General features: G+C 38.7%; 1 non-coding gene across 1 annotated transcript; it reads left to right on the top strand.

Annotated features, from left to right (window-relative positions):
• Window positions 1-8,547: 8,547 nt before the first annotated feature.
• LOC140601987 (small nucleolar RNA SNORD59) lies at window positions 8,548-8,622 on the top strand. Its single transcript, XR_012005041.1, has one exon. It is a non-coding gene; the product is annotated as a small nucleolar RNA SNORD59 (small nucleolar RNA).
• The last annotated feature ends 1,072 nt before the right edge of the window (window positions 8,623-9,694 follow it).

The following is a 9,694-nucleotide window of genomic DNA, read 5'->3' as shown; positions in this document are numbered from 1 at the left end:
AAGAGTCAAAGATTATTAGATTCTAGTGGTACAGAAAATAGAGAAGAAAACCACAGTGCCTTGCTCTCAGGGAGTTTGCAGTCTCACAAAACTGTGATATATAGGAAGGATGTTAAAGCTAAATCTTAAAGAATGTGTTGGAGTTAGCCAGAGAAGTAAAGGGGAGGGCATACACTCCAGGCTGACTGCTTAGCCCTACCCCCTTAAAGCACCCACCTATGTAAGCATCACACTGTAGGGAGCAGGTAAAGGCCAAGATGGACAGTATATCCAGACCACCCTTCTCTTAGCCCATCCTTCATCAGTCTGTAGCTTAGGGATTCTTTAGTCTCTGTACCAACTTTCAGTTTTAGTCTCGGACTTCTGTCTAACCACCCGTTGGATCTGCTTCTTTGGTTTACCGACTTCATAATCACCACTCACATTTCAGTATGCCAAGAGCTCTGAGAAAGGAACATGGAGCAAGCCTTAGCTCAGAAAAAGACCCTACAACCAGGTCATCCATGAGAGGAGGAGAATCAGACCCAGACATATGTGAAGCAACGACAGAGTTCCAGGATGTTATATAGCCTAGTCTAGCACAGCTCTGAGCCAGGCAGGCTACCTACCTGATTCATATCTTATCTCTGTCCCCTACTGAATGACCTTCAAAAGTTATTTCAAAATGGGGCTGCTCTGGAGATAAAACTAAAATGTATGTTAAGGAGCACCTGGGTGGCTCAGTCAGTTAAGCATCTGACTCTTGGTTTCAGCTCAGGTCATGATCTCCTTGGTCATGGGGTCAAGCCCTGAGTTAGACTCCACCCTCAGCAGGGAGTCAGCTTGAGATTCTCTCTGCACCTCTACCCACTCATGCTTTCTCTCCCTCTGTCCCTTAAATAAATAAATAAATAAATAAATAAATAAATAAATCATTAAACATAAATAAATAAAATACATTTTAAAGTCAGTAGTGCCTGGGCCACAGCAAGCCCACAAAATACTAATTACTATTATTTTGAATATTTTTTAGAATGTTTTATTTATTTTTTTATTTTTTTATTTATTTATTGGTATAAGTGTAACTATTTTTTTTTTACAGGGTTAGATTAATTTCAGGCGTACAATATAGTGATTCAACCATTTCATACATCCCTCGATGCTCATCACGACAAGCGTACTCCTTAGCCCCATCGCCTATTTAACCCAATCTCCCACCCACCTATTTTAGGTTTTAAAGGATGACAGTCATGGGGATGGGCATGGAGATATTATTTAGGAAACAAATGCAATAATATATATAAGAGAACCTGATTTAAGGCCAAGGATGCTGAAGCCAGAGAGAAGAGAAAGAACACAAAGATCATTAGAAGGTGGAATTGAAGGTTTGAAGGGGTGAGGAAGCAGGCAAACAATGGGTGATGTGTAGGCTTAGACAACAGGAAGGTCCCAAGAGGGTGATAGTATTTACCATAGTAGGAGGTATTAGGGTTATTTGGGGGAGGATTTTAGTGTTGAGTCAAAGTAAATGATTCTGCTTCATATCTATTAATGTGGAGATGTTCAACTAGAAACGTAAAATTGGTGACAAAAAATAGAGTTGAAACTTAGAAAGGATGTCAGGGCTAATTTTTAAATGTTGAGAGTCATAGTTTAGGAGTTATTAAGTATCTGTTATGTTCCAAACACTATATTAGGTTCTAACCGTGTAACAAGGCATGGTTGGGTTACAGACAAATTCTCAGATAATTCCTTTACAATGAGATGAGTCCTAGGGTGCAGGGAAGCAGAGCCAGAAGGAGATGTTAGGTGCTACTTAGGCTAACAATCAAGCCCTACATCAGGCTAACAATTTGGCTCTTTTTCAAGCCAATATATATTTTAAATTTTTCTTTAAATATTTTTTAAAATAATATATTCATTTACTTAAGGTAAGGTGGAGCTCTGCATGGGGAATAGGTGGAGATGGAAGTCCTCAGGTGTAAGCTTTCAGCTTCCACCCTGATATTCTGAGCAATTCAGTTCTCCCAAATTTGCATATGTCCCAGCACAGTTATTTCTCAATGGAGGTTTTATTAGCACTTAGGGTAGGACAATTCTTCCTTGTGTGGGGCTGTCCTCTATTTCAGTACTGCTCCCAGCCACACTGACATCAACCACAAAAATAGCCGCACATATTTCCAAATGTCTAGGGTTGGCCTGGGGTGGGGGATGGGAGTGACTGGATTGAGAGTATTTGTCTATCATGTCCTTGAGAGAACTGTCACCCACACCAAACTATTTATCATAGTATTCCTTTCTATCTCATATAGGATATACCCTGAGACAAGTTCTGATATATAAAATATTGTTATATTATTTCCAATGCTTAGCACCCAAGTGGGGTTTCACTGCCTTCTGTAGATTCACAACCAAGAGTCCACCCGCTTTTTATCACATAGTTCCTAGGATCGCATAGGAGGGTACCAAATCTAGTCTTCACAGGTTATGGAAGACTTCACAGAGGAAGGAACCTCTAGGCTGAGACTTAAAAGACAAGTAGAGAATTAGGCAAGCAAAAACCTATACTCCATACCAAGCGTACAGTGTTTACATCCAAAGAAACAAGTAGTTCTGTTTAAGGAGAGTAGCAGGAGAGGCTAGTGTGGTAAGCAAGGACTGGTCCATTAAGGAGCATGTAAATTATGTTAAATAATTTGCATTTCCTTTTTTAAAGATTTTATTTATTCATGAGAGACACAGAGAGAGGCAGAGAGAGAAGCAGACTCCTCACAGGGAGCCTGATGTGGGACTTGATCCCAAAACTGGGATCAAGCCCTGAGCCGAAGGCAGATGCTCAACCGCTGAGCCACCCAGCCATCCAGGCATTTCTTCTTAAGAGTGCTGTTGGGTTTTCAGCACAGGAGCAGGGTGATCTCTTTTGCTCTTTAGACATACTCCACCAGCTACAGATGGAGAATGAGTTGCAGTCAGGTGGCAGGACTGGAGATGAGTTAGGAGAATAGTTCAGAGGCCATTGTAGCAGTCCACCTAGGAGAAAAAAGATGGTCTGAGTTAACATATGAACTCAGCATCCCCTTTCAGTCATGTATTTGAATTGTGGGTTGAGATGAATTTTCATAGGGAAAATAAATGAAATAGGCAGAAAATGGGTTCCTAGAAAACCCCAACATTTAAACTGTGAGCAAAGGCAGAGAATCTAGCAAAGGAGGCTAGGAAGGTGAGATCCAATATGATATGTGGAAATGGAATGGTGTGGTAGCCATAGGAGTGCACCACTTAGGATTCCCTTCAAGGAAGCATATGCTGTAAGGAGTGTGAATTACTGACAGCCTCTAGCCACCATGCCTTTGGCATCCATCACAGCCTTCATGCAGAGGTCTCAATCTCCCCAGATGCTCCCAACCAGTGACTGAGCACAGCCCGTCATTCCTCCCCAATGCAATTTCCTCTACTGGACAACCTTTGCTATGGGGCACCCCATTGGCATCACTGGTCTAGTCTCAGAGCTTCCCTGCAGACTGAGGCTCTTCCTCCCCAGGCCTTCTTCCTTCTTTCTCTCCTTTCACAAGTTTTAAGCCATGCATTGCAGTCTGAAAGCCTTCCTACTCTTGCTCCCTTTCCTCTTTATCCTTCACATGTGCATCTTGCACTTCAAATTCAGCTTACCATCAACTAGTACAATTGGTATCAATGCAGCAAAGGAGGGAATTTTAAGAGAGTGATCAAGCTGAGTTAAATTCCAGAGAGAAATTAAGGAAGAGAGAGAGAGAAAAGTTTCGTCAGATCTGTCATTATGGAGGTGAGTGCCAATCTAATTATTGAAGTTCATAGTCCTTTTTCTACTATTGTGTCTCCTCTTAGTTATATTCTCCCATACATCATAATCTTCATACATCTCATCTAGGTTCCCTTATTATGAACACATTTAATTCATTAATATCTTTTTAAAATTTGGCACCAGGAAGTGAGTTCAGTATTCCAAATGCAGTTTGGTCAATGTTGACTATGGCAAAATTGTTAACTATCTGTTATTTGAACACTCTATTATAGCCTAAACTTTCAGGGTTTTTTATAGCCACAACAACTCAGGGTCACTGTACTGCTTGACACCAGGGGATGCCATTGAAATTATACAATCCTCAAATCCAAACCTGGCCCTGGGTCCTAATTTTTAAAATCTTCAAAACCCTGGAGGTGCCTGGGTGGCTCAGTCGGTTAAGCGTCTGCCTTCGGCTCAGATTATGATCTCTGGGTCCTGGAATAGAGCCCCACATCAGTCTCCCTGCTCAGCGGAGAGTTTGCTTCTCCCTCTCCCTCTGTCCGTCCCCTCCACCCACCCCCGCCACTCTCTTGCTATCTCAGGTAAAGAAATACAATCTTTAAAATATAAAAAAAAAAAAAAAGAATAAAAATCCCCCAAACTCATAATTGCTTCCCTCTAAATCAGATCATCAGAGGCATTCTTGAACCCTCATTGCTATAAAATGCCAGGGACAGGAACCCCGGTCTCATGCATCCTACTGTAAAGTTCCTGCCTTGTCAACAGTTTATCAGACCAGATATCATCTTCTCATCACCAACCCATATATAACAACAACAACAAAAACACAGGGGGTTTTGTTGTACTTCTACCCAATATTGCTTCCAGGTGAGATCTTGCAAAGAAAAGTCAGACAGAAGCCTAAAACCTTACTTAGATAGATAAGAACTTCCAATCTTGTTGAGAAGCCAGGATTTTAAGGGGGGTGCTCTTTGGGTTTTAAGGGGGTGCAGCACCCCCTTAAAAGGGGGTAATTGATACCTTTTTAGACTCAGCTAATCCTTGAGGCTGTGTGAAAAATAGATGACAAAGTATGGAAGGATTGCAAGGAAGTATAGGTGGAATACAGACTGGGTGAGAGATTGAGAGATGCTGAGATAATCTAATTGATGAAACTCCTGATTGTATTCATCTTTTATCCCATGATCGATTTGAGCATAGTGTTTCCCTGGTTTCCTTTTACATAATATTTAGCCTACAGTTCCCCTTTGATCTCCCCAGTTAAAGTGTGTTGCCCTGTACCTTTGTTCCCAAATACAGAGTGAGGCCACTGTTGGACCAGATCAAGTTAGTCTAGAACAAATGTGGTTACATACACTCTGTTTCTGGAGTAGATTACTACCCAGGGTGTTATCCTACCGGTCTTTTTTTTAAAGAAGCTTTGTTCTAGTTATTTTTCCTCCCTTCTGAGGACTCCAACCCCTACTCCCAACAAAACCTGTAATAAAGCAATCTGCTTATAAATTAGAAAATTCATCTCTTTGGGAAAAAAAAATCCTCTAATTTGTTTTTTTAATTAATTAATTATTTTCTAATTTGGTTTAAACCTGGACTGAAGGTTTGTCTTCTTGATCAAAACAGACAAAAAGGTAGCAATAAAAGCTCTGTTAAATAATTCAAATAACTTGCCAGGGGTTTTCCATTATTTCTTTACTCCCTGGTCATATTCAAGGTGATGTATAGATAGCCCAAGTCTCAGACTGACCCAGATCAATGGCCCAGGAGCTGGATTCATTGGCAGGGTCTGAGCTCATAGCAAAGCCCATTTGGATCAAGGTATACCTCTTCTCAGTATTGGAGTCAAAACTTTGCCTGGAATCTGATCATTTGGGTCACTCAAAAATACTCAATACTCAATACTCAAAAATACTCAAGCTCAATGTGGTGCCAATATCTGAAAATGTTAAATGAACTTTTATTTATTTGCTTTAATATAAATTCAGTTAATTAACATACAGTGCATTACTAGTTTCAGAGGTAGAGTTCAGTGATTCATTAGTCTTATATAACACCCAGTGCTCATTACATCACATGCCCTCCTTAATGCCTATCACCTAGTTACCCTTCCCTCCACTCCCCTATATGAACTTTTAATGCCAAAAAGTGTAACACTTTTAAGTTGCTGATACCAATATTTAGGGTTTACCTCTCACCTAAGGAGAGCACTTGCCAGTCATTCCAAATCAATCCAACATCATGTCTGCAAATCTGAATGTGGTCTGTTTTCTGCTACATGGTGCAAGTCTCTTAGTGTTTTTGTCCCCATTCTCTTCCTCTTCTAATAATACTACACCTGGGCAATAAACATGTCTCTTAAAATGCCAACAATGAAAATATGGAAGTCCTGAAGGGAAACTAAATTTGGAATGAATAAGAGTTTACTTTGAAGCATGTTAATTTTGAAGAGCATCAAGGAAGGGACATCACAAGGGCAGTGACAGATTTAGGAAGTGCAAAAGGCAATTAGATCATGATGTGTAAATGTGAGTCATAGAAATAAAGATGGTAGAATCATGGGATACTCCAAGTGAAAAGTTTGAGAGTGTAGAGCAATGGTGAGCAACCTCTTTTTCTTTCCTTCATTTTTTTTTAAGGACCACTTAGGGGAGTCTGGGTAGCTCAGTGGGTTAAGCGTTGGACTCTTGATTTTTGCTCAAGTCATGATCTCAGGGTCACGAGATTGAGCCCCACGATGGGCCTGCTTGAGATTCTCTCTCTCTCTCTCTCCCTCTGCACAATCCTTCTTAAGAAAGAGAGAACAACTTAAAAGGAGCAAAAAGTGTTTATGAACCTTTTTTTTAAAAAACATTCAAAGTGAAAATAGTGTTACTGACTTCCATAACAAGAACTTCTGCTCTGGGATGATTATTAAGATATGAATACCTGTTCTTCTCCCAGGCAGTGTTTTCTAGCCTGTCCTAGCTTGATATATTTGTATGCAGAATTTAAGGTAAGGGGAGTAGAGACATGAGTGGAGAAGTGAGAAGAGAAGGATAAGTAAGCCAGAAAGGAGCTAAGTGAACCTTTAAAGTGTTGAAAGAAAGGGAGAAGGGAGATGGCCAAAAATACCAACAAACTGGGTTCTAGAGAAAGAGTTTAGAGGTTATATATAAGACTAGAGAGAATAGAATGGAATGCAAGTGTGCCTCTGTAACCATAAATGGCTTCCTCTGATGTTCTTTGAGAGCAATAAAGATAAACAAAGGTTGGAATACCTTTTTAAAATTACTGTGATCCTAAGCAGAGTCTGACATAGGTGGGACACCAGGACTTATTAGGGTTGCAAGAAGAACGCCAATGAGAAATTTGGCAATGGTTCTGAACTGCTACAATGTTATCTGGTCATACTAAGTCATGACACAGAAACAGCTTTCAAATCTTTTACCACTTAATTTACATTGCTTTTTAAAAGGTATACATGTTTTTACATTTATAACTTATTTTATCTTTGGAATGATTCCTTAAATTATTATCATCCATAATTTATAGATGAGGAAATTGAAGGTTAGAGAAGTGAAAGACAGAAACAGATCAGGATTAACGATTAGATCCAGTTAATTGAACATCTACTGAGCCTTGCTTACTGAGATTCAGGTTGTGCTATATATGAGGAAACGCAAAAATGGTTAAAATGTGCATGCAATCCTCAGCCATTATACCATTCTGGCTTTACTCTTTCCCAGTTCTCTCTGAGAGGATGGATCTCTCTTCTAAGCCTAGGCCAGGCTAGTTCATAACGAGATCCATCTGGGAGCATCACTGACACAGCAAGATTACAGGAAGAATTGACTCCAGGGTACTCTGGCAGTTCCAAGTCGGTGGTGTAGTCATCAGAATTGCAAGATAAGGAAGATCTGGGAACTCTTATACACTACTGAGTAGAGAATAAATTGGTACAATTACATCGGAAGACAATTTAGCAATATCTATTAAAACTAAAGAGGCCCTTTTCTTACATTTAACAATTCCACTTCTCTCTATATATATCCAAGAAACTCTCCCTTAAATGCATAAGGAGACATTTAAATGAATATTCATTGAAGCATCATGTATAACAGGAAAATAATTGGAAACAGCCTAAATGTTCATCAACCTGAGAGTGGTTCAGTAAATTGTATGATCACACAGTGGAATACTATATTGTAGTTAAAATAAATGAACTAGAACTAGAGCTATAACATACATCAATCTAAAAAAATAGAATATCTAGTGAAAACAAGAAAGTGGCAGGAGATATGTAAAGCATGCTACCATTTATGTTAGCTTCAGACCCATGAAACAATAGTCCACATTTCTAAGTGTGATAAACATTTTAAAATATTAATTGTAATAATAACTCCAAATTCAGGATAGTTGTTACCTCTGCTGAAGAAGGAGAATGACAGAGTATGTAGATGCCTTTAGCCAAATCTGTGTCCCCTCTTAAAAGTGGATCTGAAACACATATGGCAAAAAGCAAATATTTGATAAAATTTGGTGGGAAAGGAGAGTTCATATTATTATTTCCTATATGCTGTAGGCTCGAAATATTTCATTTAAAAGTATATAGGGGCCTTCAATCCTGGAATTCTGGGATTTTTTTCTTGGTGCAGAAATTTCTTTATTCCCCCTTTTCTCATGTTGAAACTCCATCCATTTTTTGATATTTAATTCAAGTCTCACTACCTTATTGAGAATTTCTGTGGCAATCTTGTTAGTCCATGCTATGCTCCATAAAGTTCTGTAGGTCTAGAAGGTACTCTTGTATTCTATGATGATTTTATCAAAATGACTTTTGTTTTTCTGAGTATGCTGAAGCCACATATTAAGTATTGAGAAGGAGTAGAAAAAAAATAAAGTTCCTTTGTACACTATGTTTGTATGACCAGAATTCTTTCATTCTGTTGTTTAAATATATATTGCCTTGCATTAATATTTGGTTTATTGAACATAAATTTTGATTCTCTAATTATATTGTAAGAGCCTTAAGAGCAGGGACAATGTCTTGAACTTTTAAAATTCTTCCCCAGTGTCCAGTGGAACCTAACCAAATACTTATTAAAGAAAAATGACATATAAACCAATAATTATTATCCTTCCTACAAAACATTTATATAGAATGTTGAAAATACTAGTTGGAGCTACATTTGCTTTTATTTTCCCAAAGAGAGAATAGTAATGAACTGTGAAATGACCAACACTCAGGCAGCAGAAGGAGAAAAAGAAGAAATAATGGTTTTGTATATTACACATTCTGGATAATCAGCTCTTGAATGATTAAGTGTAGAAAATCTCTTATGAGTAAAAGCAGATTTTAAAAATATATTTTATGACTGTGGACTTGTTTTATAGATCATTTCCAGTTTTCAGATGATTCCAGGCCAAACTTACAAATTATTTTGGAAAAACGTTTCCTCTTACGATATGCTAGATAGCCATGTACAATATACCTTGTTGTCATTCTGCCTTCATTCCAATATTTATCGGACTACATGTAGGAATGGTGACCCAGGGAAACTAAAACACAAAAAAGTGTTCCATCTGTAGAATCAGGAAAGAGTGTTGAAGAAAAACTAATTACTTTGAATTTTATTTACCCTTAGTACCTCTTGTAAAAAGTGTTTGGTGGACAGCCCTGGTGTCTCAGCGGTTTAGCGCCGCCTTTGGCCCAGGATGGGATCTTGGGGGCCCGGGTCAAGTCCCATGTCAGGCTCCCTTCTCCCTCTGCCTGTGTCTCTGCCTCTCTCTCTCTCTGTCTCTCATGCATAAATAAATAAATAAAATCTTAAAAAGAAAAAAAGTGTTTGGTACTTGAGGCAACCACATTTGAAATCTCAGAGTAAAAGTCTATATTAGTCCAGGATTAAAGCTAAAGAGAAAAAAAAAAAAAAAGCTAAAGAACATAGGGAATGG

The sequence above is a fragment of the Canis lupus genome, chromosome 12 (genome assembly GCF_048164855.1).
Source record: "Canis lupus baileyi chromosome 12, mCanLup2.hap1, whole genome shotgun sequence".
NCBI lineage: Eukaryota > Metazoa > Chordata > Mammalia > Carnivora > Canidae > Canis > Canis lupus.
Note: the sequence above shows the minus strand (reverse complement) of the source record. Positions and strands in the feature narration are given on the sequence as shown.